Genomic DNA, 18797 nt, shown 5'->3' with positions numbered 1-18797 from the left:
ATTATGGAGGAGGGGAGGGTATGGGTGTACAATATGTCCCATGTTTTGCCCACAAAATCAACTTGGTGGTTCAGAATTTTTAAACTTAAAGGGGCATACAGGAAATGCTACCTGTGGTCATAAACATTTCAGCATTCAGAAACCGCATGTCAAACATTGCAGCAGCTGTGGCAGTTCAACATCCAACATGGCACATCAAGAAACAAATGTTTTTATTATTCAAGAGGCCTGAGGGAGTTGGAGTATGTATGTAGTTGAAGGCAGGGAAAGGAAGGGTTGATTAGTAGTAAATTTTATTTCATTTTTGGACTCCAAAGCAAATTTATGAAGGAGGAGGGGAGGCATTTACAAAAAATATTTTACATCAGTACTTGCTCCAGTGGAGATTCTCAGTAGTTACAGATTTTTCATACTTTCTGAGGAAGCTGCTGACGGGCTTGAGAGGCGGAGAAATGCATAAAAGTGCCTATCTGTGGAGAGGCTTGAACACAGACGGGTCGTTGTTGGATGGTGTGGTTCTCTGATTCAACCTAATCATTGCAGCCAGTAACAGCATTGCCAACTAAAGAGCATTGGGACCGGGTAAAACATGGGGTGTCTGGAATAAGATTATACAAGGGATACCACCTGGGATTGAGTTTTGGGACACAAAGAATATTTTTTTTATGCATGCATGCTGCTTGAATCTAACTCTCCCTACCACCTATGCCCAATAAATCCACAGCACTGCTATCTCCAATCTTGAAATACTAATCTACTTATCTGGATTATTTCTGCTGCAAGTTATTTTAACACAGCTAATTATTACAGGTTACCAATCGTGCCTACTTGAAACATTTTAAGCACAAAGACACTTTGTCAAAAATACATTGAGACTAATATATATATATATATATATATATATATATATATTAAAAAAAAAATTTCCTACAAAAGAATACTAATTACTTTTCTTCCAAATAGACCTACATCTGGGAATTTTTCATGCTGCAAGTGTTTTAATAGTTTGCCATTATTTTCTACCATGTAGAATATATTGCTGCCGCACTTTTTCACCCATCTGCGCTTGCGTATAATATTCGTTGTGATCTGATTTGGGAAGCTCGTAAGCCACTATCAGGTCGCTGCTTTGAGTGACAGTGCCGTTTGTGGGTGGTAACAAGGGAAGGTGCATGTGAACGGGGGAGTGGTGTTGCGAACACAGGCGTGTCAGTCCCCCAAAATGCAGTTTAAAGGGCTTGCATAATTAGCAAAGTAGTGTCATTGTACACGTCACCTGCATGTATTTCAGGCCGCACTGACCGCAGTGCTTGCAGCGGGGAAAAGCAACCCCAAGAGCTGCGAGTTGCTCCGATGGCTCTCGATGGTCCCGATTAATCATACATTTCCTGGAGATGACGTGTGTTGCGAGAGGCAAGGGGGCATCTTCAGACACTTGCGAGCGCACTTTGGCGTAGCTCGCTAACACACGGTTGGCGTCCTTACGCAATGCAGTGCGAGTACTTAATTTACATATCCGGACCCTTTTTGCCAGCGAGCGATCGCATCTTGGGCGCAGGTCAGAATGAGCTCCTTAATCTTTTAGTAGATATCCAAGTTTGGTTATTTTGTGGTCTTGTTGACAATTACACTATATGATCACTACATTTTAGTAAATTATTGTGTATATATGTGGCAATATTGGATGATCTCTGCATAGAGTCATATATTGTATATTATAGTTAGGATTTAATCAGGAGCTATATTGGTGCAATATATTTGCTTTTTAGAATTTTCTGTGTTTTTTTATTTTATATGTTTGAGTGCCGTGGATTAAGCCTGTCATTTATTTAAATTTTGTGGTCAGACTTGCTAGGGCACCCTGTTTTTCAAATGTTAGACAAACTTTTTTTGTCTATATCCAGGTGCTTATTAACTGATATCCCTGGGTGTGGTCCTGTCTCTTTAAGCCAGGACCCATATTCATGTTTAAAATGTATGCAAGCTTGTGCCCAAGATGGCAGACCAAGATCATTTATCTGAGAATCAGTGTAGGAACTGGCCAGATGGGAATGACCGTGAAGTGGTGGTCAGCTTAACAAATTATTGCAATATTTTGGAGCCAACATTCCCTGTATTCAAAGGAGTTGCAGTTCGAAAAACAAGTGAGTGCCGAGTTTGTATGATTATATATATATATATATATATATATATATATATATACATACAAAAAACGGAGGGCACTCAACAGGTCTCAGTAGTGGCAATAAAGTAAACCAGACGGTTTTTTTTTTTCCTATTTTATATTGTATGTGATTTGAAGATTTTATTTTTTTGTAATTAAAAATGCCCTATTTCTGACCAGCGCCTACACTTTTTTATCCTTGTTTGAGCTTCTTGGTGGTTCCACATTTTTTTAAAGAATAAAGGGGGCATGCAGGAGATTATGTCTACTGCAGCACACAAAACTGAAGCTCTGAACAGGAAGGGGGCAGAAGGATTTTAAAGTCTGGTACTAAACATCTCTTACCATTGTGCTTCTGGGATCATGTATGGGAAGGCTGGGAGGAGAGGAGGGAGAACATCTCCAGATACCATCACAAAATAGCCTCTCCATTTGGTGTTTGAGTTGCATCTGACCAACATGGCTATTATGATCAAGGAAAGCCAAGCCTACCAGGTTGCTATCTAAAATCAAGGTTGAAAAATGGCATGAGTATTTTGCAAGTATGCCTATTTGTGATTTTAGTTGAAATTAATAAAGTATGAAACTAAAAAAACAAAGTAAGCATCAGAGCAGCGGAACAAAAGCATGGCAGTTTAAAAAACTATAGGACATCTATGAAACAATTGCCACACAGCACTGGCAGACAGGGTGGCAGTTTGATAAACTATAAAATTAAAAATATCAGGCAACAATGCTCCAAACAGCACATAATGCAAAGAAAAGAGGTGCGAGATGGAATTGTCCTTGGGCCCTTCCACCCACCCTTATGTTGTATATAGTAATAAGGACATGCACAGTTTAACAAACCAATCATTCAGCGACAAGGACTGCCAATTGTGGCTGAAGCGATTGGTTTGTTTGGGCCCCACGAAACAAGCTACCATCGGGCAGCTGAAATTTCTGGCAATGATCTTTCCATGCACAAAATGGCTTTACAGATGCAAGATGTTGTCGCCATCATCTGATTCCTCACCCTCATCAGTGTGTACATCATCTTCACACAATATTAATTCGTCCCTGCTGGAATCCACCATTACAGCCTCAGGTGCCTATGTGATTTTTGGATCTAATGGGTGGTAAAGGTCTTCCTCGTGAATTTCATAGTTCATTTTGATGAACACCATCATTTCCACATTTTGAGGAAGTAGCCTCCTAAGTTGATCGCTGACAAGGTTCCCGGTTGTGCTGAAAACTCTACACACTGAAAGGTGTGCAGCTCAAGTAAAGGAAAGCCAGTTTGTGCAAGGGCCTCCAAATTTCCTTTTTTTTTCCTGCAAGTAGTGAAACGGACTGTCTCACATGCCTATTTGGACACTATCATTAAAATAGTCCTCAACCATTCTTTGAATGGTGACCGTATCAGATGGAGTCACGCTAGAGGTCTCATTAATTGTAGCCAATTTTTTTAGACCCTACCAGATGTCAAAACTTGGTTGTGTTGACTCATCTGCATCACCAGTGGGTCTTTTTTGGGGAAAGTTTAGTTTTTTCCTGGCGGCCGCACTTGATGGAGAAACTGTAGGAGGAGCCATCGCTGCATCATGTGCCACTTCAGCTGACAATTTTTCTTACTAACAGCTGTTTGCATCTCTTCAGATCTGTGTCTGCTGGGAAGAAAGACACAATGTATGACTTAAACCTAGGATCCAACACTGTCACCAAAATGTATTGATCTGATTGTAAGATCCTGGTAACTCTTGGAACCTGGCAAAGAGAATAATGCCTTGATCTACAAGTCCAACATGCTCAGTGGTGCACACACGGATAGGTGCACCAGAGAGGTTGCTATACCCAGTTCTAGTAACAAGTATCTGTTACACAGTTTCATGATCTGTGATTCTAAATTTATTATTTATCTGTTGACCTGTCCCTGTGGGCTCCACTATGTAGGCCGAACCATTAGACTTCTGAGGACTAGGTTTATGGAACACCGTCGTAATGTTTTAAATGGAAATCTTCTACATAGTGTCTCACGTCACTTTAAGAATATACAAACTGGTGACCCTAGTGGTTTGAAGATTGTTGGGCTTGAGATTATTCCCCCTACTGCGAGGGGAGGAAATCGGTTCAACAAATTATGTAGTAGAGAGGTATATTGGATGCTGCAATTTAATTCTTTATATCCTGATGGTCTGAACGAATCGATGGAGTTAAACTCTGTCATTAGTTGGTCATTATGACATTTATATTAGTTAACATATCCCATGACTTTTATATATGTATAATTTACTTATGGTTTATTTACTGTTTTCGTCTATTTTCATTATATAGTGTACCGGGAGATAGATGGTAAAAAATAAATATATTTATCTATCTATCGGATTCCCTTGATAATAAATAATATATAATGATAATTTTTAGTCATTTATCATGATAGCTATGTGTGTGTATATACTTACCATCTGGCTCCCTTGATAATAAATAATACATAATGATAATAATTTTTAGTATTTATCATGATAGTTATGTGTTTGTTTATTATTTTTTCATGTGTCCATAATCCATTGTTTTGAATAAATGACACTAATGTATTTAAATTGTATACATACCATCCACATAATTAGATGTCTTGGTTGCGGTATTCTGATAATGATGTATCAGTTTGTTCATGTATTCATATCACTCGGTCATGTGACTAATACCATGTGACCATCCCTAGTAAGGAATCATAGCCAGCTCTGGCTGCTTAACCCACCCGGTCATGTGACCAATAACATGTGACCATTACCAACATGATAATTACTGGCCAATTATAAACTCACTTCTTGGGCTATTTTTAGCGTAATGACTACTCGTATCTCCCTAACTAACAGTCTAGTGATTTTTATCACACGACTGCACATTCGCTGCCGCAATTTGTTCAGGCGACTCATACTGATGATTGATGTAACATTGAGTCATGTGATCGAGTGACGTGATCTGGTCACATGACCAGACAGGTGTATATGCCTGCATTCAAACCTGAGGTTGGTAAATGTCTTTATAAGTCTTATATTTGTATATATGGTGCTAAGTTGGATTGCCTTCATTTTTATTGACACATGATCGTGTCTGTTTTAAAGTTTTTTTGATGACGGACAGTGTGTTTTGTTAACATGTGAGCAATCAACCTCTAGTGTAATCAATTGGCTAATTAACTCTAAGTATAAAGAGGGCTAACAAATGAACTTACTTTTATACTCCTGAAGAAGCTGGGTGGTCAGCCTTATCCAGTTAAACGCGTTGAGACCCCTCTGTTATCCTACACTACTACTGGACCATTATCTGGACTCTGCTATACTCATCCTTAGGACTTGCTGGGAAAATTGGAACTTTCCATGTGGCTTCCTTCTACAGTCGATTAACTTGCGTCTTGGATGCTAAAAGGACTGTGCTGATGATTGCTACACCACCTCATGGTAAATAAGCGCCCGCCTATAAATATCCCATTCATTTCATTTGGGATGGATAGGAGTTTGTCCTAGGTCCAGCTATCTATTTGTAGGAAAAGATCTTCATTTAGTTCATAACATGGACTTTTTATTTTGATACTCTTGAAATATATTTATTGTTTTTAATAAACTATTGTGTTTTATATTACACCGTCCATCTTTTTCACAGCGCTGGTTTTTGTATATATCATATCCTATTAACGTAAAGCTGCTGGACTGCGTCCTAGTACCATAACCTATTGGCAGAGTACACAGGCAATGTGGAGTGCAACTGAATGAAGCTAGATATATTTATTATCCAGATTGTCAATCAGGATGAAATACATTTGGCCACAGTAAATGGGATGTGTTTGCGCAGTTGTTTGGTGCTGGTGGTGGTTGGTCCACACGTGATACAGCTTAACCAGTTCTTGGGTTTATTGAACCAGGCAGGAACGTTTCTAGAGAGGAAGGGGCCTGTGTGCAGTCTCCGACACAGGCCCCCTCCTCTCTGTCTGGTGGCCGGCAGCGCACTGAGCCGTGCGTGGCCAGCGCCGGAGTTATAGACTCTGGGCACTAGAGTGCGCCCAGAGTCTATAGAATATGCGCAGGTCACCGGGAAAATGCCCACGCATTGTCCAGTCGTTTGCGCATGCGCCGGACCCCCGCTCTGATGTGGGACTCCGGAGAGGTAAATAATACTATGGGTGCAGGGTGTGCGGTACGGGGCCCGTGTGCCCCGCACACCCTGCACCCATTATAGATACACCCCTGGAACCAGGTAAAACAACGAGCAGCATAAGACACAGGGATATAACAGGTATAACAGCACTGTAGAAGCAGTCTGGAGCTTATGGTTATTGCTGGGTGTTGTAGTGCTGTGGGTGGTAAATGCACCAGCAGATGTTAACACTATTCCCCCTCACTACAGTGGTGGTGTTGTAGCAACAGCATTGGAGGCTCTGCAAATTGGTTGGAATTGAAATAAGCGTGATTATTGTTATTAAATGTACGCATATTATTTACTCTGAAACTAAATGTTTTTTTACATACTACACTATTAGCGCCTTCTTGTCTTGTTTTTGTATACCCTTATAAATGGATAAGATTCTGCACCACCAATGGTATTGTACAAACAAGATACACATTGCAAACTGGCTTACAGTATGTTCAAGTCTGTGTTAGCCCCATGAGTTCTCATCCAGAAGTAACTAGGGTCTACGCAGGGGCAGAACTATGGAAGACATTGGAGGCGCCTACCACCGGGTGCCAGCACTGAAGGGGCACCTCCTCCATTTCCCACAATATATTCACCACACTTAGGGCTGTAACTGTGCACCCTGAGTGTACTCTCACGGCTGACCAATCCCGGTACGTGAGAAGCCATCATACACTAGTGGAGAGCTCCGTGTCAGACCATCAGCTGCCGCCTCCGCCTACCTATATCCTGTCCCTACACATTGGTGTCCCTGCTCCTCAGCAGTTTCTTATGTCAATGTGACATGTCCGATGCCCCCCTCACCCACAACACTCCATTTCACTCCTCCCTGGTGACAGCCTTAGCTGCAGACCCGTGCAGCAGTCCCATGGCACCCCCTCACCAACAACTCCCCGTCCCCCTCCTCCCTAGCATCAGCCCTAGCCATGGACCCATGCAACAGTCCCGGTGCTCCCCCTCATCCACAACTCCTCATCCAACTCCTCCCTGGTGGCAGCTGTAACCGTGAGCCGTGCAGCAGAGTCCTGAGTGGCTGGCCTGAGCATAAGTGCGGCTGTAGATCTTTTTCCAGGAGCTGGATGTTAACAAGGATGCACCGGACAGAGCTGCAGGTAAGAGGGCATGGGAGGCGGGAGCCTGTGTACCAGCGACTAAGTCTGGGGGGCAGATCTTTGGTGGAGCAACTTCCTGGCATGTGTTGCAGTCGGCAGTAGACTGGGCTTTTTGTGATTTGTAGTCCCACCACAGTGGCAGTCTTACAGTACCTTGACTTAAACTAAGTCCTCAAAGCCACCGCATCAGGTGGTTTTCCAAAGCCACCTTTCTATCAGGAGGGCTCCCCACCCCACATCAGGTAGCTTTCGCCATGAGGACTCTGAGCCTCATGCTAATTGCACCATTCAGGTCACTATCTTATCTGTGACTAATGTATACAGATGTGTCCACATACATCTATCCTCCATGCACTACAAGTCGCGTTATACCAAACATGTGAGCGCAGATGACTTGGTAGCGCTGGGCAACTTTACTGTAAATGTTTCCCTTCAAATGCATCTTATTCACACGTCGATGCAAATAGGACGCACAAGCAGCTTCTGGTGATTATAATGATATGCGGCATGCTTATATTCTGTGTGAGACTGCGGGTGTATCTGCATCAAAAATACATTAGTGTCAGTAGCTGTGACGTTGGCACCAAATTATAACTTGCCTCCGGGCGTCTGGAATGAATTTACGCCCCTGGGTCTATGTACTAAGCCTTGGAGAGAGATAAAGTAGATGGAGATAAAGTACCAACCAATGAGTTCCTAACTGTCACTTTACTGATTGTGGGGTCTATTTATTAAGCCTTGGATGGAGATAAAGTACCAGCTAACCAGCTCCTGCCTGTCGTTTTTCAAACCCAGCCTGTGACATGGCTGTTAGGAGCTGATCAGCTGGTACTTTCTCTACGTTCACTTTATTTCCATCCAAGGCTTAGTAAATAGACGCCTGTGTGTGAGAAATGACAGTTAGGAGCTGATCAGTTGGTACTTTATCTCCATACACTTTATCTCTCTCCAAGACGTAGCACATGGATCCCTTAGATCAGATAATGACATCAAAAGCCATCAGAAAATAATGTACAGGCCAGAATATTTGAATGAAAAGCCTCTACAATTGGTAATACTGATATGTGCCTAAAATGCGGCAAAGTGGGATAGCGGGTTTTGTTGGCAGTAAAATTAAGGTTATAAATATAACAAAAATAGGCATTCGCTCAATAAAGGTCTGCATTAGTGATATTACGTGCAGACAATTGCTCTCCAGTAATTCCATCTTGCTCCTTTGATTGTGTTTAATGCATGGATAAGCAATTACTTGAATATAAAGAAGCTTCCCACTAAAAGAAAGGTGAGATTTTCACTCTTAATACTCGGAACTGCAACTTCTCCCCAAGCTGCCAAACCCTAACCTCTCCCATCTGCATCCTAACTGACCCCTTCCCCCAAACAGCCTAATCCTAACATCCCATTTAGTCACAAAGAGCCTGATTCAGAGTTGAACGTTATTCCGATGTCGCAGTTGAGCGGAATTGCTGACACTTGATAAGTGGATTGAGATCTCTTGGCATATTATTCTCTTTTTATATTAGGGTGGAGACTAGGAGGTGACCTAAAGTGATTGCAAAATGGAGCATGTTAGGGGAGTGTACGGGCGTGTCTGGCAACACTGCTGCGTTCCCAAACACAAATATAATGCTTCTGAGGCCATGTTTAGTTGCATTTGAGAGAGTAAATCACAAATTAAAACAAATCAGTTAAATTCTAGTGCAATATCCTGTGTCAGCCCAATCTTAATTCTTAATTCCTGCCCAATCAGGTAGAACAACAATGCATATAGGGGTTTGAGGAGAAGATCTAAGGCTATACAGTCATATAATATACAATAAAAAAGAACAATTATAATCAAACCAAAATAGTCCAGAGTCAAAAAGATATATTTGTAGTGTGCCAGGGGTTGTGACAATGACTCGTTCGTTCCTCTTATCCAAAATTACTCCGAGATATTGGGTATGAAAAAAGTAAACACAAAAAAAACAAAAAACAAATGAGAAGTACTGCTAAACATGAAATGAATAAATATGCCTCCTTGTGTTTATGGGAAAGTGAAAGTGGTAATAGTATTTATAAGATCCACAATGTATATTGAGATGTAAGAAAAGGGCCTCGCCACCACTGTTTCTATAGGCAAGCGTACCTATAACTCACTTCAAAATAATGTGAAAAATATATATAAAGGTTTATTTTATTCTTAATACTCGACCGTGTGGCACTCAGAAATAGGTAGTATAATGGAGCGTACCACAACTTATGTAAATAATTATTTGGGATCCACATATGAAGGTTTCTTTAAACTTGATTGTCTCCTTCATTCATAGCACAAAGCCAATACTTTATTCCAAACAGAAAGTAGTAAAAAATCACTAGGCACAATCAGAAGTAGTGTCAAAATACACAACAGAGTCCAAAGTCAATTAAAGATGGTAAAAGGAGAGCAAAATATTCCACAATATATCCATATGCAGGAAAAAGGTCTGGACTTAGACCTGCATCAGAACCATTGCATACCTCCAAAAACAGTACAGGTCTCTGTGATTGTATTATTGCTGCCCACAAGTCTCAATCCACAATTAATCTTTATCAAGGTGTAATTAGAGAGTCTAATTTGGTGATATTTATACCTCATGACTGGAAGTGATGTAATGAACCCATACTTGCAAAGCATTAGAGTCGTTTTAGATAAGAGGAAAGAATCGTTGTCACAACCCCTGGAACACTACAAATATATATTTTTGACTCTAGACTATTTTGGTTTGATTATAATTGTTCTTTTTAATTGTAATTTATATGACTTTATCGCCTTAGATCTTCTCCTCAAACCCCTATATGGATTTGAGAAGAGTAGCTAGAGCAACACATGTTGATAGTGTGACCAATATTGCATCGATGTTGGTGTGTTTACATTTTCAAACTCCATCGCAAATGCACAGACCGCACATCCTTATAGTGGGCTTCTCACCACTTGTCCACGTCATCGCACAGTGGAGCACAAAGAGAAGGTTAGATCTCACTATTGCAAGAGTAGCTGCGAGTGTGGCTGCAATAACGACTATTTCTGAATTAAGCCCAAATACCTGTGAGTATACCGTACATTTAAAGGTACAGCCAGAAGGCAGCAGCTAGAACTGACAACATTGCTGTAAGTGGAGGCACCCTGTGACCAAATCTCCCATCGTCCCTCAGGTGACATGGGACATGTGACCAACCCTCTGTGATGGTTCCAGTGAGTCTGATGAGGGGTCTGTTAGAACAATGGGACTATTTGCCAGAAGACATAAGTTTGTACATATGCTTTGCATTTGCCTATCCCCAGCCGTGATACTGGATAACCAATGAAGTGATTTTTTTGGGTCAAGGTTTACAACTCTTCCCAGCACTTCCGGCTGGGTAGGAAGGTCCGGACCAACATGGGATATGCCATCCACCTGGTATTATTTAAACAACAGCCCAACAGTGGAAAACACACACAGTAAATTTACACAATAATAACACTATTAGTGGACAGCTGAAGAAATGGATCATATATATCAGACAGGGTAACTTTTATTGTTAAGGACCAATACCAAGCTTCCCTTGCAGGGCGGGTTACAGAAATCAAATGTATTCTGCAATTGCTTAGCAGTTTTAAAGCATCAAGATTTACTAATCTGGCACCCCACCAAGATCCTGTGTACATACCCATGCTGAGGTGTTCCTACAAATATGTAAATTAGAATGTGACTCCTGCCATTGTCTAATATAGGGCATGATTTAACTGTTTTAATTAGGGTTCAGGAACATTTTGCACTGCCCCCTCAGCGGTGGTGGCAGCTGCGCTGTGGTGGGGTAACTGCCGATGGGAGAAAAGCTGCAAGTTGTGTGTGTTTCATCGGATTCCCAGTGGTTTTTCCCAGTGACCTGAGGGCTTCTCCCTTGACAGGTAGGGTAGCAGAAGAAGGTATCCAGTCAGCTGGGGAGAGCAGGGGCTACAGATAAAGAGGACATCTTGTAAGCCCTCAGTTATCCTTTGGAGCCAGAGTTAGTGTATGGTACAGGTCGGTAGTCCTGCTTTACTATCCAGACACACCCAAAATCCATATTAGAGAGGGACAACACCAGAGACAGTATAACCCTTTAGCTGAACAAAGCATAGCCTCCACTATTGCCGCTTCCCAGAACAGTTTTGTTAATACCACCAAGTGAAGAGTTACTACAATAATCTAACAGATTGAGAGTGTCAGAAAAGACTATAGAGATTCAGTCAGCTGATTGCAAAGAGCTTATAACTGCGCCTTTTAGGAGGAGCCAGGACTGGGCAGTGTAATGAAAGTACCCAGTCAAAACAGAGAGGGTATAGTGTTCAGCCCTGACCAAGGAACAGAGCCAGAATCTTATTAACATCTTTTGAGCCAGCAAACTCCAGTAATAATAATCTCATACCCCTTTCAGACATACGACCCGGGAAATTTCCTGCTCAGACCCAGGAATTTCCCCTGTGTAAAATCCCGGGTATTTGGTGGAGGCCCCCCTTTCACACTACATAGTCTACCCGGGAAATTCCCGAGTAGTCCCCTTTCAGACACAAGCCGGGTATTTCTGTTTTATACACACTGGATGTCTGATAATACCTAGTGTTGTAGGTGCTTATAGAAAGCGAGATGCCTGAGCCTGCAGTGTGACAGACATTTATCCCATGCTGCTGCCGTAGCTTCCCCACTTCTCACTTCCTTCTCTGACACGTCAGCGCCACAGCCTAATCAGGACATGTCCCCCGAGATGTGCTAGGGGAGAATGGGGGACTAGCCAGGCTAGAACCAGTACTGCCATTCTGTAATGGGTCCCCGGGCTGCAGTGACAGAGGAGGCCCACTCTTGGAGCCAGGTTGATGGCGCTGCACTAGAGCCGAGCTCGGTGACCCCGTGAAACCCCGCCCAGTGACCCGGAGCCGCCTTTTCTAGCATCCTGCTCGTCGCATTGTCCAAGATGCCGGTGAAGAAGAGCTGCTGAGACACAAGTACCGGCCGGACTTCAATGCTGGTGAGGCTGCATCTATGACAGGTGTGACCGTCAGCCGGCTAATCAGAAGCTGCCTGGTGCTACCCGGGAGTAAATTCCCGGGTAGCACCATTCAGACATCAGCTGGATAATTTCCCGGGACTTAAGTCCCGGAAAATTCCCTGGTCGATTGAAGGGGCGGCTACCCCGAAAGGTGTTCCCGGGTAGGTACCTTTCACACATACATGAGACCCGGGAATTTTGGCCGAGGCAGGCCAAAATCCCGGGATTCTCAGTATGTCTGAAAGGGGTATCAGAGACTTTCTGGAGCACAGTACTAATAAAAAATTTGTTGCTAATGCTGGGATGTTTACAAAGTAACAATTGAGATCACATCAGTGTGTTGAGACTATTTCTATGCAAAACTAAGACACTTTAGTCCTTAATTCAGCACAGTTTAGCAAACACAGTATGTGCTGTGTAACATATATAAATCGCAGGCTCCGTAAGTGATAAAGAGTCTAGAATGACTTTATGGGGCTCCAAGATTAAAGTTAATATATTAACTGCCTTGATCCATGTAAAATATTGTTGACACTGTGATCTGTTATTGTGTAATGCTTTAAATTGGTTGGAAGTATAAGAAATTTGTTTTGCGCTAGAAGTGTTTTATTATAGGGATAATACAACTGCATAAGTGTAATATTACCAAGCATTTATTGTAAGGTACAATTGTTTATGCTGATTAACCATAAGTTGTTTCAGCAAAAGATCCTACCTAGTCAAGTTTCCAGTTAAATAAATTGTATAAAACATTATTGTGGTGAAAGTTATTAGATATTGTAATATTTTCTGTGTGCAATGATCCTGCTCTACTTCTCTGTTAAGTAACAGTGAAACCTGTGCTGAAGCTGTGGTACAGAATAATACATTTTGGTAAGGAAGACACTTCACAACACGATACTGCTTACTTGACTATCACAAAGCCTAAACTGTTCAGAAACAATCAGAAAATCTCTGTTACAAAATAGCCATTCTGTTTTGTTACATTGCAAATTACAGAGGCTTAAATCTGTTAATGAAAAATCCCCAAATTTCAGCCAGAAAAAAAAAGATTGCTGTAAGAGATGAGATAATACCTAGAGATGCTTGGCCCAATGCTAAAGCTCTCCTATTTCCCCCAGTTGGTTGGTAGTTACCATGGAAATAAAATAAATGTTGTACCACCTTGTAATTACCAATAATATTTCCTCCCTTATATTTATTATAAAATAATTGTTCCCCTTATATTTAGTAAGATATAAATATTTTCCAACATTATTTTAATTTTTTTAGGTTAATGTCCTTATTTGAAGTGTACTTGGATGATTATTTACCTATCATATTCTTCTTTTCTTGATTCATAGGGATAAAAGAAAACACCACAGAAAAGAAACAGACTGTTCCCAAGGAGCTCACATTGCCAAATGAGTTAATATACTTAGGGGTAAATTTACCAAGCTAAGAGTTTAGTAAATTTGAGAGTGGGAAAATATGCCCAATGTCAAACTCGGGAGAGAGATCTCCTTTGCTATGGGAAAATACTGGAGAGTTAGCAAACTCTCTTCAATTCACCATCGGCAAAACTTGAGAACCTTTTCACTGGTGAAGATAGGATTCTGGAATTTACCAAGCAAAGAGTTTCTAAACTCTCATGAGACGGGAAAACTCTCCTGTAGAAACACGTGAAAAAAATACACCTGCCTGTGATCTGAGAGTTTCCCAGAAACATACACAGATCACTGTGATCCATGTATGTTTCTGCCTGTAAATATAGAAAAAAAATGTAAATATTAGAAAAAAAATGACATAGGGTCCCCCCAAAAGCCTAACCAGCCCCAGGCTTGCCAGCCAGTCCTGGTTTATAAAACTATGGGGAACAAAATGTGTAGGGTTCCACCGTAATTTAGAAACCAACACCAGGCTGCAGGGCCAGTCCTGGTTTTAAATATAGGGGTGAAAAAATTGCGTAGGGTCCCCCCTATATTTAAAACCAGCACCAGACCCAAAACGGCCGGGCTGTAATGCCACAGCCCGGAGACCCTTTCACCGGGGCTCCGGGGCCAAATCATAATCAGCCTAAGCCGGTCAGGCCAAGCCGGGGGTCTCAGGGGAGGTGGGGTCCTCCCCAAGAAGGGGTCTTCCCCCCGAAACCCCAGGCTTGGACTGAATCCCGGGGCTCTTCCCCACAGCCCGGGAGCATTGGGTACAGGGGTAATAAAGTGGGGAAATAGAAGTAAACTATTGTATTTTACAGTGGGACTACAGGTGCCAGCATGCCTGCCCTTTGGCACTTGTGGAACTACAAGTGCCAGCAGATGGGCAGCACCTGTATCCCCACTGTAAAATAGTTAAATAAAGACAAAACACCCACACCATGCCAAGTATAACTTTATTACACACACCTACCCATTCACACATACTTACCTATACCAGATGCTTCTGTCCTCTTCTCCAGTAGAATCCGTAATGACTGGCCCTGCAAAAAAAATTGCATGCTCACCTATATCCTGGCGCTGGTAATCCAAAAACGAGCTTACCGATCCATGCACCCGGTATCAGTATGTGTGTTGCCACAGATACTGATACCTCCCAAATGTCAGCTGATGGGACTGCACGGGCTTTGCAGTCCCGACAGCGAATCAGCGGCTGCGCTAACAGTAGAGCGGCCGCTGATTGGCTCTGGCTACTGACAGTTCCCACAGTGGTGACTGTAACTACCTGAATCTTGATCATCAGGTGGAAAGATTGAGCACTGTCAGTCTTTTTCTCTGACCTCTGAGCCTGCATTCTAGCATTGTCAATGTCACTGTCCATACAGTAAGTTCTGCTGCTTGTGTCTTTGTCTATCCTGTCAGTGTGTCTGTATGACCTGCGAGCCTGTCTTCTAGCACTGTCAGTGTATTTGTTCCTCAGTCATGCCTGTGTCTATGTCCTGTAATTGTATCTGTTTCTCTGACCTGTCAGTCTTTTAGTCTTCTAGTCCAGAGGCGTCACTAGGGTTGGTGTCACCCGGTGTGGTAGCTCATGGTGTCACCCCCCCCATACTTAGTACTGTTTTTGTACTATCACTAAATGCAATGGCAATAGTAATAAAATAAACAGCTAACAAAACTAACGTTATATCTTTAAAATACAATATCACAGGTAAAACATTATAACATTTACATAAGTGTTATGCAAACTAAACTCAATGCCTAAATTATTTGACTCAACAGTTTCATGACTTACTGGACACAAACTTAGACTGTAAAACGGTTTTGCATTGCAATGAGGTTTTTCATGTGTTAGCCAAGATTCGGAAGGGCAACATAGGGATGAAGACATTAAGAGAAACTCTCATGAACAGCACGCCAAACCATATTAAATTTATTATATTCAGCAAAGTATATCACACAAAGTATTCATTTGCACACCTCGATAATTTAATTTGAAGTAATACCATAAAAAACATAAACAGTAACAAATACAAAAGCATTTTAGCACTTAATGAACATCTCCACAAAAAAAATCAAAACTTTCCTTTTCTGGCCTTCACAGCTGCAAACTTTTGAATCACTTCATCAAAGTCAATGCCTTTTGCCATCTCACTTTCAACTGATAGAATTGCAAGGTCTGAAAGCCTTGACTGTCCCATGGTAGATCGCAAATAGTTCTTTATAAGTTTCAGCTTTGAAAAGCTCCTCTCACATGAAGCCACAGACACACAGATCGTCAAAAATAATTTTAGACTTTGTGAAAGGTTTGGTAGAGATTCTACAAAGTCCCATTCTGCTATGAATTTCAAAATATCTAATACTACCCAATCTTTGGCTTTTTCCAGATCAATCTTTGCTGCTTTCAGGTGCCTTCTTAGCCTTGGTATTTCTATTAAAAGAGCACTTTCAGATAATTCATCATAGAAAGTGGTCAATTTTGGAATGGACACCTTTAACTGTTCATCAGTGGCAGATATAAGACTCTTCGCTTGAACAGCTTCAAACATGGCTGCTATTTTCTGGATGGCTATTGATCTGATCTGAAGCTCAGAATGAAAGCGATCAATGCACTCAAGCATCGCCCTCCTATTTTCTTCTTGAAGAGAGAGTCCAGCATCACATGCTTGTTCCCCTGCCAACCTCTTCTTGACCCTGGCTCTTCTCTGTACTGCAATTCCATATTCTTCTGACTTTGAAAGTGCCTGTTCAATTGCATGCTCCACTAGTTGACTGCGTTCATCATGTAAAAAAAGTTTAAGCGCCTCTAACTTTGTCACCACCTTGTCAAGAGTTAAGCCCTTTGTCTGCAGGTACTGCTGTGTTAGATTAACTTCCTGAAGTACATTACACCAGAAGTATAGGTAGCACAGAAAAGTGAAATCACAGACAGCAGGCAAAAGAGTTTGTGCTGCTCCCCTTGTATCCAAATTTTCATGTAGATCACAAAGAGCTTCGATCGCCTCCACAAACTTATCAAACTTCTCCTTAACTGGTGTAACAGCAGCATGATGAGCACTCCAGCGTGTTGTTGACAGCCTTTTCACTGAGACTCCAGTATGTTCCATTAACACATCCCATCGATGGGTGGAAGCAGCAAAGAAAGAAAACATTCTTTCAAGAGTCCCAAAAAATGTCACACATGATGCATTTTCAGCAAAAGAGTGCTGACCACACAAATTAAGTGAATGGTCCACACATCCACTAAAAATAGCCTTCCTGTTCTTTTTTTTAAGAATGGCTTGCACACCTCCATGGATTCCAGCCATAGTGGCAGCATTATCATAGCCTTGAGAGCGGCACATCATTATGTGCAGTCCATCATTTTCCAGTGTTTTAAGAATGTCAGAACTGAGGTCAGCAGCGGTTTTCCCCTTTAAAGGAAAAAATCCAAGAAATACCTCTTTTACTTCAACTTTCATATTGTTGATTTTTACATATCTGATCACTTCGGACATCTGGTCAGTATGTGATATGTCAGGTGTGCTGTCAAACATGATCCCAAAACAGTTTGCAGACTTTATGTCAATGACAAGCTTCTCCTTCACATGGTTTGCCAAGGCACTTATAAACTCATTCTGAGTGTTTGGTGCTAGATAAGAGACTGACACTTTAAGTTTACATGTGCTCTGTTTTAATCTCATAAGGTGCTCTTTCAGCACTGGATCATATTTTGACAGCATCTCAACCATCTCAAGAAAGTTCCCTTTATTTAATGAAGTTTCATCTTCCTTGTGGCCACGGAATGCTAGATTCTGCTTGGCAAGAAACAATGTTATATCAAGCAATCTGTACAAGATGTCCCTCCACTTTTTCTTCTCCATTTCCATTAAAGAAATACTTTTGGCATCAATGGTTTTGTGCAGCCTAAGTCCTGCTGCTAATGTTTTCCACTTTTCAAGGCAACATAGGTGCTCTTCGGATGTCTCATGGTTATATACTTTAGGGTTCAGTTTCCACCACATCTGAAACCCAGTCACAAATTTGGATGTCATACTTGTAGTACTAACTGCAAACAGTCGGCAGCAAAAACAGTATAATTTGTTGCTGACAACTGAGTAAATCATCCAAGACCGTAGAATTTTCTCGCCATTTGGCATCATCTTGTAAAACCACTCTTTTGAAAGCTGACGTACACCACCCTTTGCTTTTCCATCTGAATCTTGCCTTGACACTGCACTGAAAGGACCATCTTTGTTCTGGAAATAAGTACTTCCCTTTTTGATGATTTCAACCCGAAAAGTGATCTGGAACTGGTATTTCCCAGAAAGAAACATCATGGAAAATTTGCAAATCTTTCTCCATAACATCACTCATTTCCGTTGCAGTATCAAGGCTAGAGTCACTTTCAGCACTTTCTTCTGCTTGACATTCTTCCATTTCCACTCCTTGTTTTTCTGCTGTAAATTCTGCAATTTCCACTTCTTGCTCTTCTGTAGAATGCATGCAATCATCAGAAGAATTAGTATTATCAATTGGAGACTGACACGGAGGAGCTGTGTCTTTTGATGAACCCGGGCCATCATCCTGTCTTTTGACAAATTGAAGCATGGATCCAGCTTGCGTTTTCAGTGCTTTTTTTCTTGTTTCTTTTGCCTTCCTTTGCTGGCATCCACTTGGCCTCTTTGCTTTATGTACACCATGCAGCATGATTGAATATCACTGCACAATGTAAAAATGCATAATAGAATTTTTTTGCAAAATTAAATAAAAATATGTAAATCTATTGTAAATAGTACAGGCAAAGGAAGGAAAACCTTGGACCATGTGATCCTGCTGTTACCCTGCCAGGTTAATTACAAGTGCAGAACACTGCATGGGGAAGTTAATTTAAATATACCCTGTTAGTCAATGAGAAAAGGTGTGTATTTT

At 41.5% G+C, this 18797-nt stretch overlaps 1 pseudogene; it reads right to left on the bottom strand.

Moving 5' to 3' along the window:
* Positions 1–15961: 15961 nt before the first annotated feature.
* Positions 15962–18575, bottom strand: LOC148521668 (zinc finger MYM-type protein 1-like; annotated as a pseudogene).
* Positions 18576–18797: the final 222 nt, after the last annotated feature.

This window comes from Taudactylus pleione, unplaced genomic scaffold (assembly GCF_031769625.1).
Source record: "Taudactylus pleione unplaced genomic scaffold, aTauple2 ptg000156l, whole genome shotgun sequence".
Classification (NCBI taxonomy): domain Eukaryota; kingdom Metazoa; phylum Chordata; class Amphibia; order Anura; family Myobatrachidae; genus Taudactylus; species Taudactylus pleione.
This window is presented reverse-complemented; position numbering and strand designations above follow the sequence as displayed.